A 20981-nucleotide genomic window follows, 5' to 3' on the forward strand; every position below is an offset into this window, starting at 1 on the left:
AGAGTATTAACTCTGGACACACCTAAAGGCAGGTCTGTGTAATAAAACATAGTACATTTTTGATTGATTAGTGAGCAGCTTTACTGTGTTGTGGTTGTGTTCAGACACTCTTGTACGTTCTAGTAGAGAGGGTACAGGGTTAGGGAGGAATGGTTCCATAGACTGTCCCCTATCTGGAGAGGACATAACCAAATAACCCACTTCCTGCACATCAAACCAACAAAAACACACACACTGTTACCTACAGTAGCCAATAGGCTGTTACCTACAGTATCCAATAGGCCCAAAGGAAGTAGTGTTTGTGTCTTACTTGACTTGCATGGCAGACGATGTCCATAGTTTTGCCTATTTGTGTGACCTATGTATCTGCCATTTCTGAAACTTAACTGCCGATTGTACATTAATTTTGTTTGGTTTAGTGGTTTTCAGGACCTGTGTATAGGCTACTGTATCTATGCGCCCAATTAGTAACTCATGCGTATGCAATGTAATGAAGCTCAAGAGTTTGCCAAATTTTTGTTGCTCACATGCTTTCAAAATAACTAATACACCACCAGAGAACAATGGTTGCTACAGTAGTATTCTGACGGGGAAAAAACAAAAAACGAAAACCATAGTAGCGTACAAGTAGTACCATAAAGTACTTCATCTTTGCCAGACTATTGCTCCTGAAAATGTGTTTTTTAGTTAGTTTATATTCTACTTTTGGTGTTGGATATTCCAGAAAATATAATTTCTCTCAATGGTTGATAGAGGGACTGTTTGACACATTGTACAAAAAAAATATGAAAAATAGCTATGTGTAAATTGCATTTCTGAATGAAAATAGTGGTGATTCCTCAAAACAATGATCTAATAATATTGTGCAATAATATTATTAGGTAAATAAATGATACAACATGATAATACTGGGAGAGATACAACTGGATCGTGAGAACTCTTTAAACGCATGCTTACCACTTGATGCTAATAAACAAAATCATCAACATGAATGTTTTCATCATTGAAGTGAAAATGAACAGGTATAATCCCTCACCGTCTCTCCAGATTCAGAGAACAACACCAATGATACTATTAAAGAAAACATTTATTTGAAGAAAATGTACAACTGTTTATAGTACAACAGTAATTCACATTACAGCAACTCTTAAGACATGCAAGAAAAAAAGAAGAAAAATGTATTATTTGTCTGTTTGGACAGAAATTTGCTTCGCATTTTTAGGTTACTGTTGTCGTACTACAAATAGTTAAAAATACAAGGAGGTCCATAGGGAGCATGGGGAACTTACCTATTTCATCACTTGGTAGAAGAACAGAACGGTGATAACCAGAAAACCCAGAACCATCCAGTAGGAATCTGTAACAACAGGGAACCGTTTGGACTAATATGAATGGACACCATTTTGTTTCTGCTCAGGTTCTCCCAATGACTCACAGTCAGCAGGCACCCAACAGGAGAAAACATTTAGCAAAAGAGCAGTATCTGAACCTGCCTGATAAGAACACTCTATTTTAGTTGTCCATTCACGCCTAATGAATGTGACCCATCAGCAATGCTGATGTTCACCTAATTTCCTATTGTCCTCTCACGCCTGTGTCTGTAGCAGCCTACCTGGCTCAGGTGTCTCTACTGTCTGGCTGAGGGAGAGGGGTGTGTCCAGGGCCGGGTGGGTCACTCTGCAGGTGACCGTGGTTCCAGGGGGGAAGGTGGAGGGGTGAAGGGTGAGGTGGGAGGAGATGGACATGGTCCTGTCGCTGTGCTGCCGATGGCTGGAGAGAGACACCTGGTCTGATAGAACGCTAGGCTCTGAGTCTGTAGAGGAGACGGAGAACCACTCCATCTGAGAGAGAAGAGAGTCTCAGTATAATGTCTGTAATATTTAGGATATCCATATTATAAGTGCTGTACGATGACCTACCAATGGTCTTCTGATTTCATTAGAGGTATGATCGCTGTGTGCTTATGTGCCAACCACTTTGAAACAGTGGTATCTGTGAATATGAATGACTGGATATTTCATTGGTCGACCGCACCAGACACACCTGGACATCCAGAGGGTAGTAGTTCTTGCAATGGCAGCTCAGTTTCTGGGGCAACTCATCCCGAAATACCAGCTTCTCCTCAGAGAGAGACACATGAGGAGGTTCTGAAGACAGAGAGACTTCGTATTTAGATGTGGAACGTGTGCACAGTATGTCACACATGACATAGACACCTAATGTAATAAACGCATGTTCATATGTGTAGAGAAATAATGTACACAGGATCAATGTGGGTTAAGTGCCTTGCTTAAGGGATTTTCCACATGTTTGTCGCTGACATTCAAACCAGCAACCTTTGGGTTATTGTACCAAAGCTCTTAACCACTAGGCTACCTGCTCCCAATGTAACGAGACAATCAATCACAAGTGTTCTTAGAGGGACTCACGTGTGACGTGTAGCTCTATGACCTGCTGGGCCTGGTACAGTCCAGTACTGACGGTGCAGATGTAGGTCCCCTCGTCAGATACCTTCAGTCTGGCCAGAGTCAGAGACGCATTACCCTGCCCCACCAGCAGGGCGGGATCCACGCTCGAACCCTCCCTCTCCACGTGTACTGGAGGAGAAAAAAACGATGCGAAACAGAGTATGATGAGGTGAAAAATAGGGAAAATTCTCATAGTAATCATTCATTAAACCTCTGGGTTCCTAGCTATGACAGTAATATTTTCCGTCTCTGGGTGGATAATAAAGTTGGAATGTTGACCATGGAGGTCCTAATGCACTTTATATTGTGATGGTAAGTAGACCTAACTCATCCAACACTAATAGCGCCATCATAACTACTTAAATAATGCCTTTATTCTCTCACCTGCTGGCCCCTCCTCCGCCTCCGTCTGCCCTGCCCTAATCTCCAGCATTTTCCCCCCACTTCCTCTGTGCTGCCACTCAAGCCCCAGCTCCTGCCCTGGGGGTGGGGCCTGCTGCCTGAAGCCACAGTCCAGGAAGGCAGGAAGGCCACGCCCCCTAGAGGAGCAGAGTGAGACTCTGAGCGATAGAACACCAGGAACACCACTGGGGAAGACAAGGGAGAGAGAAAGGAGGGATTATGGAGAAAGAAGCAAGTGAAAAGTAGAGAAAGTGCAAAATACTAGAGAAAGAAAGAGGGGTGATGAGAGAAGAGGCTGGGGTGAGAGAATGAATCATTACAATATGACCCGTCTACTCTACCACAGGCATACTACCAAAAGCATTATAATAACCTCGTCTCACCCTCAGTCAGCAAAGTTCTTGATTGGCTGAGGGGGAGTTCCAGTTTGCCTTGTATGAGAGCTGGACGATCTGATTGGTCCAGTGGCAGTGTCTGCAGGACCAATTTGAGGCTGAGCACGCCCTCCTCCATCTGCAAGGAGCCAATGAAATAGGCTGGTTCTGTGGAGACCTCCTTTGCTTTATGAAGGAAGTAGCGGCTGATCTCACATGTCACTTCCTGTTCGTTACAGTCAGCGTGGAGCAGCAGGTCTGCCTCTGGGATCTCAGGAGACTCAACTGTCAGAAAGCAGAGAGGGGTGGAGGGAGAGTGCAGGAGAGGGATGGTGTGAGGGAGAGAGAAGGGGAAGGTAATTTAATCAGGTATCTTTGCTGTACAAAAGAGAACCTGATAATGAACCAACCTTTAGCCTCCAAGATGATGTTGTCAGGATCGGGGACAGCAGGGGGTTTGAAGGAGGTCAGAGTATCAGGTGAAAGATCAGGGGTCACGGCCAGGTCTCTGAGGACAAGCTTGGCTGAAGAGAGTCCCACCTCCCATTTCCCCCACCCCACTACCCTCCTCCACCAGAGAACAGGACAGCACAACGTCTGCTCGTCCCTGGCCTAAGAGTCCAGAATATACCACTATTTCATGTTTAGAAAATGTCGGGAGTGAAGACAAATTCTTACCAGAAACGCATGTAATCAAATATCCAAAAAGCAGCATTTCAAGCATCTTTCCAGTAGTTTTTTTGTCATCAGTAATTACTGACTTTTCAGAAATATACAGAATAGACCCCTAATTGCATAATTGAATTAATGACCGCGCTCGAAATCACAGTCGAAGATATAAGAAAACTATTTTGAATACAGTGAAAATGTTTGGCTGTTATACCGTGAAGTTACTTTTGTTTGAAGGTAAACCAAATAAATCAAGTAAAATAAATGGTCGATTAAAAGTTCGCGTTGAACGTCTAGGGTTTGACAAAAGAAGAATGATGAGACCCATTGATTTATCAAAAAACGATTAATAGATGCCATGTTTCCAGTGTGTTTTTCATTGCGCTATAGTTTGTTTTCAGCGTTCGAAGCTAGTGCGTCATTGTAGAATTTAGAGAAACTTTGCTGAATTAAAGTGAAAGAGAGTTGTCAATTTTTCAGCATATCCTCCAGAGCAATAACCATATCCCTCATTAGTTGCTAAAATAAATGTATGACCATAACATGTGATCATAGTTAGCCAAACCAATAGATGGCGCTGCTGTTATGTGTATCTGAGTGTTATATTATATAGTACGAGTGAGCCAAGTAAGGCATTACTTACTATGCACTAAATGGAGTTGTATGGATGCTAAACAATGATGCTGAAGTAATCAACATAACCTTGCCTTTGTATAGAACAAACAACGTACAAAACACGTTGTCTATTCCAACGCTCTGCTAAAAACTGTTCCACACACACACACAGTCTCCTAGCATCAGTCAGTGTGTTAAGTAGGCTACATTAGCTCCAAGGAGCGATGAGACATGATGGTTGCTGTAGACAGATGGCCAGAATTACGGAGGTTACACATTATTTACGACAGCCATCTCTCTCTCTAACGTGGGCAGATAGAAAGAGAGAGAGAGAGAGAGAGAGGAGAGAGGGAGGGAGGGAGGGAGAGGGAAGGGGAGGTTAAGGAGGGGAGAACAGTTGAGATAGATAGTAGTCAAGCTCCGGAGGTTCAAGGACAAGGTCGCTGTTCTGGAAAGAGCCAAGAACTTGAGAGGAACGTATATCTTCCCCAACGAGGACTATCCTGAAGCTGTGCACCAGAAGAGGAAAGAACTGATCCCAGCCATAAAAGCTGCAAGAACGTGTGCGGACATTGCGTGTGTCCGTTATGACAGGCACATTGTCCACCCTCCCTCCCAGAAGCCTGGAAGGGATGAGAGAGCCAAGCCTATGGGTACGTAGCCTAAACCTCTCAGCACACACACACCAATGAATTAACGGACTGCTGAATGTATTCATATTTTCAATATTATGTCTGTCTCTGATAAGCTTCCCAGGAAAGGGCTGAAAATAGCCCATATGAATATATGTAGCCTTAGAAATAAGTTTCATGAAATCAATCATTTGCTAACATCAGATAACATTCATATATTAGACATTTCTGAGACTCACTTAGATAATTCATTTGATGATACATCAGTAGCAAAACTGTCACGCCCTGACCTTTTTCACCGGTCCTTGTGCTTGTCTCCACCCCCCTACAGGTGTGCCCATCTTCCTTATTATCCCCTGTGTATTTATACCTGTGTTCTCTGTCTGTTTTTGCCAGTTTGTCTTGTTCGTTCAAGCTTACAAGCAGTTTTCCTGTCAGCTCCTATCGTTTCCCAGCCTCTTTTTGCTAGTCCTTCCGGTTTTGACCTTTGCCTGTCCTGACCCTGCACCCTCCCACCTGACCTCTCTGCCTGACCCTGAGCCTGCCTACCGTCCTGTACCTTTGCCTTACCCTGGATTTTCGACCCCTGCCTGCCTTGACCTGTCTTTGCCTGCCCCTATTTGCTACAATAAACAGGGTTACTTCGACAGTCTCTATCTGGGTCTTACTGTAAGGGTTTTCCTGTGGTTAAGGAGAAGCGGACCAAAATGCAGCGTGGTGGTTATTCATGTTCTTTAATAAAGGAACTAGACATGAAATAACTAACAAAATAATAAATGTGCGAAAACCTAAACAGTCCTATCTGGTGCAAACACAGAGACAGGAACAATCACCCACAAACACACAGTGCAACCCAGGCTACCTAAGTATGATTCTCAATCAGAGACAACTAATGACACCTGCCTCTGATTGAGAACCATACTAGGCCGAAACATAGAAATACCCAAAACCGAGAAGAACAAACATAGACTGCCCACCCAACTCACGCCCTGACCATACTAAATAAATACAAAACAAAGGAAAATAAAGGTCAGAACGTGACACTTACCTTGATTCTTGAAAAAAACAAGGATATAACATGTATAGAAGAGACAGAAATGCTTATGGGGGAGGAGTTGCTGTATATATATTTAGGGCCATATCCCTGTAATGTCTAGAGAAGATCTTATGTCAAGTGTTATTGAAGTGTTGTGGTTGCAGGTTCACTTGGCACATCTAAAGCCTTTTCTTCTGGGGTGTTGTATATAGGCCACCATGTGCTAACAGTCAGTATCTAAATAGTGTATGTGATGTAAACAGAGATGTCTACTTTCTTGGGGCCTTGAATATTGACTGGTTTTCATCAAGCTATCCGATCAAGAGGAAGCATATTTTTTTTTGTATTTTTTTGTTGTTGAATTTTAACCCCTTTTTCTCCCCAATTTCGTGGTATCCAATTGTTAGTTGCTACTATCTTGTCTCATTGCTACAACTCCCATACGGGCTCGGGAGAGACGAAGGTTGAAAGTCATGCATCCTCCGATACACAACCCAACCAAGCCGCACTGCTTCTTAACACAGCGTGCATCCAACCCGGAAGCCAGCTGCACCAATGTGTCGGAGGATATACCGTGCACCTGGCGACCTGGTTAGCGTGCACTGCACCCGGCCCGCCACAGGAGTCGCTGGTGTGCGATGAGACAAGGATATCCCTAACGGCCAAACCCTCCCTAACCCGGACGAGTGGTAGATAGAAAGTGGTAGATAGGGCCTCCCGGTGGTTGCTGTTTAATAATGGAACTGAACACTGATTAACACTGATTAACAAAACACAGAGAACAACCGAAACAGTTCTGTCTGGTGCAGACACAAAAACAGAAAGCAAACACCCACAACCAAAATGGGGAAAACAGGCTACCTAAGTATGATTCTCAATTAGAGACAACGAATGACACCTGCCTCTGATTGAGAACCATACTAGGCCAAACACATAGAAATATAACAAGAAAAAAGAACATAGACTACCCACCCCAACTCACGCCCTGACCAACCTAACACAAAGACATAAAAAAGGAACTAAGGTCAGAACGTGACAGCTGGATAGAAAGTGCTGGAAAGAAAGTGGTAAATAGAAAGGAATGGATACATAGTGGTGGATAGAATGGTATGGACAGAAAGTGGTGGATAGAAAGTGGTAAATAGAAAGGAATGGATACATAGTGGTGGATAGAATGGTATGGACAGAAAGTGGTGGATAGACAGTGGTAAATAGAAAGGAATGGATACATAGTGGTGGATAGAATGGTATGGACAGAAAGTGCTGGAAAGAAAGTGGTAAATAGAAAGGAATGGATACATAGTGGTGGATAGAATGGTATGGACAGAAAGTGGTGGATAGAAAGTGGTAAATAGAAAGGAATGGATACATAGTGGTGGATAGAATGGTATGGACAGAAAGTGGTGGATAGAAAGTGGTAAATAGAAAGGAATGGATACATAGTGGTGGATAGAATGGTATGGACAGAAAGTGGTGGATAGAAAGTGGTAAATAGAAAGGAATGGATACATAGTGGTGGATAGAATGGTATGGACAGAAAGTGGTGGATAGAAAGTGGTAAATAGAAAGGAATGGATACATAGTGGTGGATAGAATGGTATGGACAGAAAGTGGTGGATAGAAAGTGGTAAATAGAAAGGAATGGATACATAGTGGTGGATAGAATGGTATGGACAGAAAGTGGTGGATAGAAAGTGGTAAATAGAAAGGAATGGATACATAGTGGTGGATAGAATGGTATGGACAGAAAGTGGTGGATAGAAAGTGGTAAATAGAAAGGAATGGATACATAGTGGTGGATAGAATGGTATGGACAGAAAGTGGTGGATAGAAAGTGGTAAATAGAAAGGAATGGATACATAGTGGTGGATAGAATGGTATGGACAGAAAGTGGTGGATAGAAAGGGGTGGATAGAATGGTATGGACAGAAAGTGGTGGATAGAAAGGGGTGGATAGAATGGTATGGACAGAAAGTGCTGGAAAGAAAGTGGTAAATAGAAAGGAATGGATACATAGTGGTGGATAGAATGGTATGGACAGAAAGTGGTGGATAGAAAGGGGTGGATAGAATGGTATGGACAGAAAGTGGTGGATAGAAAGGGGTGGATAGAATGGTATGGACAGAAAGTGGTGGATAGAAAGTGGTAAATAGAAAGGAATGGATACATAGTGGTGGATAGAATGGTATGGACAGAAAGTGGTGGATAGAAAGTGGTAAATAGAAAGGAATGGATACATAGTGGTGGATAGAATGGTATGGACAGAAAGTGGTGGATAGAAAGGGGTGGATAGAATGGTATGGACAGAAAGTGGTGGATAGAAAGGGGTGGATAGAATGGTATGGACAGAAAGTGGTGGATAGAAAGTGGTAAATAGAAAGGAATGGATACATAGTGGTGGATAGAATGGTATGGACAGAAAGTGGTGGATAGAAAGTGGTAAATAGAAAGGAATGGATACATAGTGGTGGATAGAATGGTATGGACAGAAAGTGGTGGATAGAAAGGGGTGGATAGAATGGTATGGACAGAAAGTGGTGGACAGAAAGTGGTGGATAGAAAGGGGTGGATAGAATGGTATGGACAGAAAGTGGTGGACAGAAAGTGGTGGATAGAAAGGGGTGGATAGAATGGTATGGACAGAAAGTGGTGGATAGAAAGGGGTGGATAGAAAGGGGTGGATAGAATGGTATGGACAGAAAGTGGTGGATAGAAAGGGGTGGATAGAAAGGGGTGGATAGAAAGGGGTGGATAGAAAAGGGATGGATAGAATGTGCTGATAGAAAGGGGTGGATAGAAAAGGATGGATGGAAAGTGGTGGATAGAAAGTGTTGGATAAAAAGGGGTGGATAGAAAGGGATGGATGGAAAGTGCAGATAGAAAGGGGTGGACAGAAAGTGCTGATAGAAAGGGGTGGATAGAAAGTGCTGATAGAAAGTGCTGGATAGAAAGTGCTGAAAGAAAGGGATTGATAGAAAGTGGTAGATAGAAATGGGTGGACAGAAAGTGGTGGATAGAAAGGGGTGGACAGAAAGTGGTGGATAGAAAGGGATGAATAGAAAGTGGTGGATAGAAAGTGGTGGATAGAAAGTGGTGGATAGAAACTGCTGATAGAAAGGGATTGATAGAAAGTGGTGGATAGAAAAGGGTGGATAGAAACTGCTGATAGAAAGGGATTGATAGAAAATGGTGGATAGAAAGTGGAAGATAGAAAGTGGTGGATAGAAAGGGATGGATAGAAAGGGGTGGATAGAAAGGGATGGATAGAAAGGGGTGGATAGAAAGTGGTGGATAGAAAGGGATGAATGGAAAGTGGTGGATATAAAGTGTTGGAAAGAAAGGGGTGGATAGAAAGTGGTGGACAGAAAGTGGTGGATAGAAAGTGGTGGATAGAAACTGCTGATAGAAAGGGATTGATAGAAAGTGGTGGATAGAAAAGGGTGGATAGAAACTGCTGATAGAAAGGGATTGATAGAAAGGGGTGGAGAGAAAGGGGTGGACATTAAGTGGTGGATATAAAGTGTTGGATAGAAAGGGGTGGATATAAAGTGGTGGATAGAAAGGGATGAATGGAAAGTGGTGGATATAAAGTGTTGGATAGAAAGGGGTGGATAGAAAGTGGTGGATAGAAAGTGGTGGATAGAAAGGGATAGATAGAAAGTGGTGGATAGAAATGGGTGGATAGAAAGGGGTGGATAGAAAGTGGTGGATAGAAGGTGGTGGATAGAAAGGGATAGATAGAAAGTGGTGGATAGATAAAAAGTGGTGGATAGAAAGGGATGGATAGAAAGTGGTGGATAGATAGAAAGGGGTGGATAGAAAGGGATAGATAGAAAGTGGTGGATAGATAGAAAGGGGTGGATAGAAAGGGATGGATAGAAAGTGGTGGATAGATAGAAAGGGGTGGATAGAAAGTGTTGGATAGAAAGGGGTGGATAGACAGGGATGGATAAAAAGGGATGGATAGAAAGTGGTGGATAGAAAGTGGTGGATAGAAAGGGATGGATAAAAAGGGATGGATAGAAAGTGTTGGATAGAAAGAAAGTGGTGGATAGAAAGTGGTGGATAGAAAGGGGTGGATAGAAAGTGGTGGATAGACAGGGGTGGATAGAAAGTGGTGGATAGATAGAAAGGGGTGGATAAAAAGGGATGGATAGATAGGGGTGGATAGAAAGTGGTGGATAGATAGAAAGGGGTGGATAAAAAGGGATGGATAGACAGGGGTGGATAGAAAGTGGTGGATAGAAAGTGGTGGATAGAAAGTGGTGGATAGAAAGGGGTGGATAGAAAGTGGTGGATAGAAAGGGGTGGATAGAAGGTGGTGGATAGAAAGGGATAGATAGAAAGTGGTGGATAGATAGAAAGGGGTGGATAGACAGGGATGGATAGAAAGTGGTGGATAGATAGAAAGGGGTGGATAGAAAGGGATGGATAGAAAGTGGTGGATAGAAAGGGATAGATAGAAAGTGGTGGATAGAAAGTGGTGGATAGAAAGTGGTGGATAGAAAGGGATAGATAGAAAGTGGTGGATAGAAAGTGGTGGATAGAAAGGTGGTGGATAGAAAGGGATGGATAGAAAGTGGTGGATAGATTGAAAGGGGTGGATAGAAAGTGTTGGATAGAAAGGGGTGGATAGAAAGTGGTGGATAGAAAGGGGTGGATAGAAAGTGGTGGATAGACAGGGATGGATAGAAAGTGGTGGATAGATAGAAAGGGATGGATAGAAAGTGTTGGATAGAAAGGGGTGGTTAGAAAGTGGTGGAAAGAAAGTGGTGGAAAGAAAGTGGTGGATAGAAAGTGGTGGATAGAAAGTGGTGGATAGAAAGTGGTGGATAGAAAGTGGTGGATAGAAAGTGGTGGAAAGAAAGTGGTGGATAGAAAGTGGTGGATAGAAAGGGGTGGATAGAAAGGGGTGGATAGAAAGTGGTGGATAGAAAGTGGTGGATAGAAAGTGGTGGATATAAAGTGGTGGATAGAAAGTGGTGGATAGAAAGTGATGGATAGATAGAAAGTGGTGGATAGAAAGGGATGGATAAAAAGGGATAGATAGAAAGGGGTGGATAGAAGGTGGTGGATAGAAAGGGATGGATAAAAAGGGATAGATAGAAAGGGGTGGATAGAAGGTGGTGGATAGAAAGGGATGGATAAAAAGGGATAGATAGAAAGTGGTGGATAGATAGAAAGGGGTGGATAGACAGGGATGGATAGAAAGTGGTGGATAGATAGAAAGGGGTGGATAGAAAGGGATGGATAGAAAGTGGTGGATAGAAAGTGATGGATAGATAGAAAGTGGTGGATAGATAGAAAGGGATAGATAGAAAGTGGTGGATATAAAGTGGTAGATAGAAAGGGATAGATAGAAAGTGGTGGATATAAAGTGGTAGATAGAAAGGGGTGGATAGAAAGTGCCGGATAGAAAGGGATGGATAGATATAAAGTGGTGGATAGAAAGGGATAGATAGAAAGTGGTGGATAGATAGAAAGGGATAGATAGAAAGTGGTGGATATAAAGTGGTAGATAGAAAGGTGCTGGATAGAAAGGTGCTGATAGAAAGTGGTGGATAGAAAGGTGCTGATAGAAAGTGGTGGATAGAAAGGGATGAATTGAAATGGATGGATAGAAAGTGGTAGATAGAAAGGGGTGGATAGAAAGTGGTGGATAGAAAGGGATGGATAGATATAAAGTGGTGGATAGAAATGTGCTGATAGAAAGTGATGGATAGAAAGGGATGAATTGAAATGGATGGATAGAAAGTGGTAGATAGAAAGAGGTGGATAGAAAGTGGTGGATATAAAGGGATGGATAAAAGGGATGGATAGAAAGGGGTGGATAGAAAGGGGTGGATAGAAAGGGGTGGATAGAAGGTGGTGGATAGAAAGTGATAGATAGAAAGTGGTGGATAGATAGAAAGGGGTGGATAGACAGGGATGGATAGAAAGTGGTGGATAGATAGAAAGGGGTGGATAGAAAGGGATGGATAGAAAGTGGTGGATAGAAAGGGAGGTCTTCGAAAGCCAAGTTAACAAACAGAATTGAAATGGATGGATAGAAAGTGGTAGATAAGAGGGATGGATAGATATAAAGTGGTGGATAGATAGGTGGTGGATAGAAAGGTGCTGATAGAAAGTGGTGGATAAGAGGGATGGATAGATATAAAGTGGTGGATAGAAAGTGGTGGATAGAAAGGTGCTGATAGAAAGTGGTGGATAGAAAGGGATGGATAGATAGAAAGTGGTGGATAGAAAGGGATGAATTGAAATGGATGGATAGAAAGTGGTGGATAGAAAGGGATGGATAAAAAGGGATGGATAGAAAGGGGTGGATAGAAGGTGGTGGATAGAAAGGGGTGGATAGAAGGTGGTGGATAGAAAGGGATAGATAGAAAGGGGTGGATAGAAGGTGGTGGATAGAAAGGGATAGATAGAAAGTGGTGGATAGATAGAAGGGGTGGATAGAAAGTGTTGGATAGAAATGGGTGGATAGAAAGTGGTGGATAGAAAGGGATAGATAGAAAGTGGTGGATAGATAGAAGGGGTGGATAGAAAGTGTTGGATAGAAAGGGGTGGATAGAAAGGGATAGATAGAAAGTGGTGGATAGAAAGTGGTGGATAGAAAGTGGGATAGATAGAAAGTGGTGGATAGATAGAAGGGGTGGATAGAAGGTGGTGGATAGAAAGGGATAGATAGAAAGTGGTGGATAGATAGAAGGGGTGGATAGAAAGTGTTGGATAGAAAGGGGTGGATAGAAAGTGGTGGATAGAAAGTGGTGGATAGAAAGGGGTGGATAGAAAGTGGTGGATAGAAGGTGGTGGAGAGAAAGGGATAGATAGAAAGTGGTGGATAGATAGAAAGGGATGGATAGACAGGGATGGATAGAAAGTGGTGGATAGATAGAAAGGGGTGGATAGAAAGGGATGGATAGAAAGTGGTGGATAGAAAGGGATAGATAGAAAGTGGTGGATAGAAAGTGGTGGATAGAAAGTGGTGGATAGAAAGGTGCTGATAGAAAGTGGTGGATAGAAAGTGGTGGATAGATAGAAAGTGGTGGATAGAAAGTGGTGGATAGATAGAAAGTGGTGGATAGATAGGTGGTGGATAGAAAGGTGCTGATAGAAAGTGGTGGATAGAAAGTGGTGGATAGAAAGGGATGGATAGATATAAAGTGGTGGATAGAAAGTGGTGGATAGATAGAAAGTGGTGGATAGATAGGTGGTGGATAGAAAGTGGTGGATAGAAAGGTGCTGATAGAAAGTGGTGGATAGAAAGTGGTGGATAGAAAGGGATGGATAGAAAGGGGTGGATAGAAGGTGGTGGATAGAAAGGGGTGGATAGAAGGTGGTGGATAGAAAGGGATAGATAGAAAGGGGTGGATAGAAAGTGGTGGATAGATAGGTGGTGGATAGAAAGTGGTGGATAGAAAGGTGCTGATAGAAAGTGGTGGATAGAAAGTGGTGGATAGAAAGTGGTGGATAGAAAGGGATGGATAGAAAGGGGTGGATAGAAGGTGGTGGATAGAAAGGGGTGGATAGAAGGTGGTGGATAGAAAGGGATAGATAGAAAGGGGTGGATAGAAAGGGGTGGATAGAAGGTGGTGGATAGAAAGGGATAGATAGAAAGTGGTGGATAGATAGAAGGGGTGGATAGAAAGTGTTGGATAGAAATGGGTGGATAGAAAGTGGTGGATAGAAAGGGATAGATAGAAAGTGGTGGATAGATAGAAGGGGTGGATAGAAAGTGTTGGATAGAAAGGGGTGGATAGAAAGGGATAGATAGAAAGTGGTGGTAGAAAGTGGTGGATAGAAAGTGGGATAGATAGAAAGTGGTGGATAGATAGAAGGGGTGGATAGAAGGTGGTGGATAGAAAGGGATAGATAGAAAGTGGTGGATAGATAGAAGGGGTGGATAGAAAGTGTTGGATAGAAAGGGGTGGATAGAAAGTGGTGGATAGAAAGGGGTGGATAGAAAGTGGTGGATAGACAGGGATGGATAGAAAGTGGTGGATAGATAGAAAGGGATGGATAGAAAGTGTTGGATAGAAAGGGGTGGTTAGAAAGTGGTGGAAAGAAAGTGGTGGAAAGAAAGTGGTGGATAGAAAGTGGTGGATAGAAAGTGGTGGATAGAAAGTGGTGGATAGAAAGTGGTGGATAGAAAGTGGTGGAAAGAAAGTGGTGGATAGAAAGTGGTGGATAGAAAGGGGTGGATAGAAAGGGGTGGATAGAAAGTGGTGGATAGAAAGTGGTGGATAGAAAGTGGTGGATATAAAGTGGTGGATAGAAAGTGGTGGATAGAAAGTGATGGATAGATAGAAAGTGGTGGATAGAAAGGGATGGATAAAAAGGGATAGATAGAAAGGGGTGGATAGAAGGTGGTGGATAGAAAGGGATGGATAAAAAGGGATAGATAGAAAGGGGTGGATAGAAGGTGGTGGATAGAAAGGGATGGATAAAAAGGGATAGATAGAAAGTGGTGGATAGATAGAAAGGGGTGGATAGACAGGGATGGATAGAAAGTGGTGGATAGATAGAAAGGGGTGGATAGAAAGGGATGGATAGAAAGTGGTGGATAGAAAGTGATGGATAGATAGAAAGTGGTGGATAGATAGAAAGGGATAGATAGAAAGTGGTGGATATAAAGTGGTAGATAGAAAGGGATAGATAGAAAGTGGTGGATATAAAGTGGTAGATAGAAAGGGGTGGATAGAAAGTGCCGGATAGAAAGGGATGGATAGATATAAAGTGGTGGATAGAAAGGGATAGATAGAAAGTGGTGGATAGATAGAAAGGGATAGATAGAAAGTGGTGGATATAAAGTGGTAGATAGAAAGGTGCTGGATAGAAAGGTGCTGATAGAAAGTGGTGGATAGAAAGGTGCTGATAGAAAGTGGTGGATAGAAAGGGATGAATTGAAATGGATGGATAGAAAGTGGTAGATAGAAAGGGGTGGATAGAAAGTGGTGGATAGAAAGGGATGGATAGATATAAAGTGGTGGATAGAAATGTGCTGATAGAAAGTGATGGATAGAAAGGGATGAATTGAAATGGATGGATAGAAAGTGGTAGATAGAAAGAGGTGGATAGAAAGTGGTGGATATAAAGGGATGGATAAAAGGGATGGATAGAAAGGGGTGGATAGAAAGGGGTGGATAGAAAGGGGTGGATAGAAGGTGGTGGATAGAAAGTGATAGATAGAAAGTGGTGGATAGATAGAAAGGGGTGGATAGACAGGGATGGATAGAAAGTGGTGGATAGATAGAAAGGGGTGGATAGAAAGGGATGGATAGAAAGTGGTGGATAGAAAGGGAGGTCTTCGAAAGCCAAGTTAACAAACAGAATTGAAATGGATGGATAGAAAGTGGTAGATAAGAGGGATGGATAGATATAAAGTGGTGGATAGATAGGTGGTGGATAGAAAGGTGCTGATAGAAAGTGGTGGATAAGAGGGATGGATAGATATAAAGTGGTGGATAGAAAGTGGTGGATAGATAGAAAGTGGTGGATAGAAAGGTGCTGATAGAAAGTGGTGGATAGAAAGGGATGGATAGATAGAAAGTGGTGGATAGAAAGGGATGAATTGAAATGGATGGATAGAAAGTGGTGGATAGAAAGGGATGGATAAAAAGGGATGGATAGAAAGGGGTGGATAGAAGGTGGTGGATAGAAAGGGGTGGATAGAAGGTGGTGGATAGAAAGGGATAGATAGAAAGGGGTGGATAGAAGGTGGTGGATAGAAAGGGATAGATAGAAAGTGGTGGATAGATAGAAGGGGTGGATAGAAAGTGTTGGATAGAAATGGGTGGATAGAAAGTGGTGGATAGAAAGGGATAGATAGAAAGTGGTGGATAGATAGAAGGGGTGGATAGAAAGTGTTGGATAGAAAGGGGTGGATAGAAAGGGATAGATAGAAAGTGGTGGATAGAAAGTGGTGGATAGAAAGTGGGATAGATAGAAAGTGGTGGATAGATAGAAGGGGTGGATAGAAGGTGGTGGATAGAAAGGGATAGATAGAAAGTGGTGGATAGATAGAAGGGGTGGATAGAAAGTGTTGGATAGAAAGGGGTGGATAGAAAGTGGTGGATAGAAAGTGGTGGATAGAAAGGGGTGGATAGAAAGTGGTGGATAGAAGGTGGTGGAGAGAAAGGGATAGATAGAAAGTGGTGGATAGATAGAAAGGGATGGATAGACAGGGATGGATAGAAAGTGGTGGATAGATAGAAAGGGGTGGATAGAAAGGGATGGATAGAAAGTGGTGGATAGAAAGGGATAGATAGAAAGTGGTGGATAGAAAGTGGTGGATAGAAAGTGGTGGATAGAAAGGTGCTGATAGAAAGTGGTGGATAGAAAGTGGTGGATAGATAGAAAGTGGTGGATAGAAAGTGGTGGATAGATAGAAAGTGGTGGATAGATAGGTGGTGGATAGAAAGGTGCTGATAGAAAGTGGTGGATAGAAAGTGGTGGATAGAAAGGGATGGATAGATATAAAGTGGTGGATAGAAAGTGGTGGATAGATAGAAAGTGGTGGATAGATAGGTGGTGGATAGAAAGTGGTGGATAGAAAGGTGCTGATAGAAAGTGGTGGATAGAAAGTGGTGGATAGAAAGGGATGGATAGAAAGGGGTGGATAGAAGGTGGTGGATAGAAAGGGGTGGATAGAAGGTGGTGGATAGAAAGGGATAGATAGAAAGGGGTGGATAGAAAGTGGTGGATAGATAGGTGGTGGATAGAAAGTGGTGGATAGAAAGGTGCTGATAGAAAGTGGTGGATAGAAAGTGGTGGATAGAAAGTGGTGGATAGAAAGGGATGGATAGAAAGGGGTGGATAGAAGGTGGTGGATAGAAAGGGGTGGATAGAAGGTGGTGGATAGAAAGGGATAGATAGAAAGGGGTGGATAGAAAGGGGTGGATAGAAGGTGGTGGATAGAAAGGGATAGATAGAAAGTGGTGGATAGATAGAAGGGGTGGATAGAAAGTGTTGGATAGAAATGGGTGGATAGAAAGTGGTGGATAGAAAGGGATAGATAGAAAGTGGTGGATAGATAGAAGGGGTGGATAGAAAGTGTTGGATAGAAAGGGGTGGATAGAAAGGGATAGATAGAAAGTGGTGGTAGAAAGTGGTGGATAGAAAGTGGGATAGATAGAAAGTGGTGGATAGATAGAAGGGGTGGATAGAAGGTGGTGGATAGAAAGGGATAGATAGAAAGTGGTGGATAGATAGAAGGGGTGGATAGAAAGTGTTGGATAGAAAGGGGTGGATAGAAAGTGGTGGATAGAAAGTGGTGGATAGAAAGGGGTGGATAGAAAGTGGTGGATAGAAGGTGGTGGAGAGAAAGGGATAGATAGAAAGTGGTGGATAGATAGAAAGGGATGGATAGACAGGGATGGATAGAAAGTGGTGGATAGATAGAAAGGGGTGGATAGAAAGGGATGGATAGAAAGTGGTGGATAGAAAGGGATAGATAGAAAGTGGTGGATAGAAAGTGGTGGATAGAAAGGTGCTGATAGAAAGTGGTGGATAGAAAGGGATGAATTGAAATGGATGGATAGAAAGTGGTGGATAGAAAGGGATGGATAAAAAGGGATGGATAGAAAGGGGTGGATAGAAGGTGGTGGATAGAAAGGGGTGGATAGAAGGTGGTGGATAGAAAGGGATAGATAGAAAGGGGTGGATAGAAAGGGGTGGATAGAAGGTGGTGGATAGAAAGGGATAGATAGAAAGTGGTGGATAGATAGAAGGGGTGGATAGAAAGTGTTGGATAGAAATGGGTGGATAGAAAGTGGTGGATAGAAAGGGATAGATAGAAAGTGGTGGATAGATAGAAGGGGTGGATAGAAAGTGTTGGATAGAAAGGGGTGGATAGAAAGGGATAGATAGAAAGTGGTGGATAGAAAGTGGTGGATAGAAAGTGGGATAGATAGAAAGTGGTGGATAGATAGAAGGGGTGGATAGAAGGTGGTGGATAGAAAGGGATAGATAGAAAGTGGTGGATAGATAGAAGGGGTGGATAGAAAGTGTTGGATAGAAAGGGGTGGATAGAAAGTGGTGGATAGAAAGTGGTGGATAGAAAGGGGTGGATAGAAAGTGGTGGATAGAAGGTGGTGGAGAGAAAGGGATAGATAGAAAGTGGTGGATAGATAGAAAGGGATGGATAGACAGGGATGGATAGAAAGTGGTGGATAGATAGAAAGGGGTGGATAGAAAGGGATGGATAGAAAGTGGTGGATAGAAAGGGATAGATAGAAAGTGGTGGATAGATAGAAAGGGGTGGATAGATAGAAAGGGATGGATAGACAGGGATGGATAGAAAGTGGTGGATAGATAGAAAGGGGTGGATAGAAAGGGATAGATAGAAAGTGGTGGATAGAAAGTGGTGGATAGAAAGTGGTGGATAGAAAGGTGCTGATAGAAAGTGGTGGATAGAAAGGGATTAATTGAAATGGATGGATAGAAAGTGGTAGATAGAAAGGGGTGGATAGAAAGTGGTGGATAGAAAGGGATGGATAGATATAAAGTGGTGGATAGATAGAAAGTGGTGGATAGAAAGGTGCTGATAGAAAGTGGTGGATAGAAAGGGATGAATTGAAATGGATGGATAGAAAGTGGTAGATAGAAAGGTGCTGATAGAAAGTGGTGGATAGAAAGTGGTGGATAGAAAGTGGTGGATAAAAAGGTGCTGATAGAAAGTGGTGGATAGAAAGGGGTGGATTGAAAGTGCTTATAGAAAGTGGTGGATAGAAAGTGGTGGATAGAAAGTGGTGGATAGAAAGGTGCCGATAGAAAGTGCTGATAGAAAGTGCTAGATAGAAAGTGCTGGATAGAAAGTTGTGGATAGAAATTGATGATAGAAAGTGCTGATAGAAAGGGATCGATAGAAAGTGGTAGATAGAAAGGGTGGATAGAAAGGGATCGATAGAAAGGGGTGGATAGAAAGTGGTGGATAGAAAGGGATGAATGGAAAGTGGTGGGTATAAAGTGTTGGATAGAAAGGGGTGGATAGAAAATATAGGAAACACTGTCAACACTGATACATCCACTGTAATTGAGCATTTCAATAAGCATTTTTCTACGGCTGGCTGTGCTTTCCACCTGGCAACCCCTACTCTGGTCAACAGCACTGCACCCCCCATAGCAACTCGCCCAAGTCTTCCCCATGTCTCCTTCTCCCAAATCCAGTCAGCTGATGTTCTGAAAGAGCTGCAAAATCTGGACCCCTACAAATCAGCTGGTCTAGACAATCTGGTCCCTTTCTTTCTAAAATTATCTGCTGAAATTGTTTCCACCCCTATTACTAGCCTGTTCAACCTCTCTTCCGTGTCGTCTGAGATTCCCAAAGATTGGAAAGCAGCTGCGGTCATCCCCCTCTTCAAAGTGGGGGGACACTCTTGACCCAAACTGCTACAGACCTATATCTATCCTACCCTGCCTTTCTAAGGTCTTCGAAAGCCAAGTTAACAAACAGATTACCGACCATTTCAAATCTCACCATACCCTCTCTGCTATGCAATCTGGTTTCAGAGCTGGTCATGGGTGCACCTCAGCCACGCTCAAGGTCTTAAACGCTATCTTAACCGCCATCGATAAGAAACATTACTGTGCAGCCGTATTCATTGATCTGGCCAAGGCTTTCGACTCTGTCAATCACCACATCCTCATCGGCAGACTCGACAGCCTTGAGTTCTCAAATGATTGCCTAGCCTGGTTCACCAACTACTTCTCTGATAGAGTTCAGTGTGTCAAATCGGAGGGTCTGCTGTCTGGACCTCTGGCAGTCTCTAAGGGGGTGCCACAGGGTTCAATTTTTGGACCGACTCTCTTCTCTGTATACATCAATGATGTCGCTCTTGCTGCTGGTGAGTCTCTGATCCACCTCTACGCAGACGACACCATTCTGTATACTTCTGACCCTTCTTTGGACACTGTGTTAACAACCCTCCAGACAAGCTTCAATGCCATACAGCGCTCCTTCCGTGGCCTCCAATAGCTCTTAAATACAAGTAAAACTAAATGCATGCTCTTCAATCGATTGCTGCCTGCACCTGCCCGCCTGTCCAACATCACTACTCTGGACGGCTCTGACTTAGAATACGTGGCCAACTACCTTACTCAACAAATTGGATGCAGTCTATCACAGTGCCATCCGTTTTGTCACCAAAGCCCCATATACTACCCACCATTGCGACCTGTACGCTCTTATTGACTGGCCCCCGCTTCATACTCGTCGCCAAATGAGCTCCATGACATCTACAAGACCCTGTTAGGTAAATTCCCCCCTTATCTCAGCTCGCTGGTCACCATAGCATCACCCACCTGTAGCACGCGCTCCAGCAGGTATATCTCTCTAGTCACCCCCAAAACCAATTCTTTCTTTGGCCGTCTCTCCTTCCAGTTCTCTGCTGCTTGGGTATTATCGTCTCATTCAATATATTTATTTAAATTGTCAAACATACCTTTCTAGGTTCTTCCAATTAAACGAGACACCTTAAACGTTGCAATAGTAACCTAGATGAACCAACTTCCCAGGTTAATTTAAAGTTTAATACCCAGATAGCCTATCCAGGTATGATGAATCATTATCATTGATTAATTCTATTTGCTTTTGCAAATTCATTCACGTCCAATGTCCACAGTACTGTCCAGTACTGATGGTTCATTAATGTCTATAAATAGATTAAAATCATCTTTGCAGCTCCCAATATATTCCAAAACCAAACTTTGGAGAATTAGGAAAAACATTTTTTCCTTTCAAAATGTTCTAATAATGTGCAAGCTACCAGAGGGGGTAGTCCCCACT

At 42.9% G+C, this 20981-nt stretch overlaps 1 pseudogene; it reads right to left on the bottom strand.

The window, feature by feature from the left end:
- Positions 1-1259: 1259 nt before the first annotated feature.
- LOC124005955 lies at positions 1260-19765 on the bottom strand (annotated as a pseudogene).
- Positions 19766-20981: the final 1216 nt, after the last annotated feature.

The sequence above is a fragment of the Oncorhynchus gorbuscha genome, linkage group LG19, assembly GCF_021184085.1.
Source record: "Oncorhynchus gorbuscha isolate QuinsamMale2020 ecotype Even-year linkage group LG19, OgorEven_v1.0, whole genome shotgun sequence".
Classification (NCBI taxonomy): Eukaryota; Metazoa; Chordata; class Actinopteri; order Salmoniformes; family Salmonidae; genus Oncorhynchus; species Oncorhynchus gorbuscha.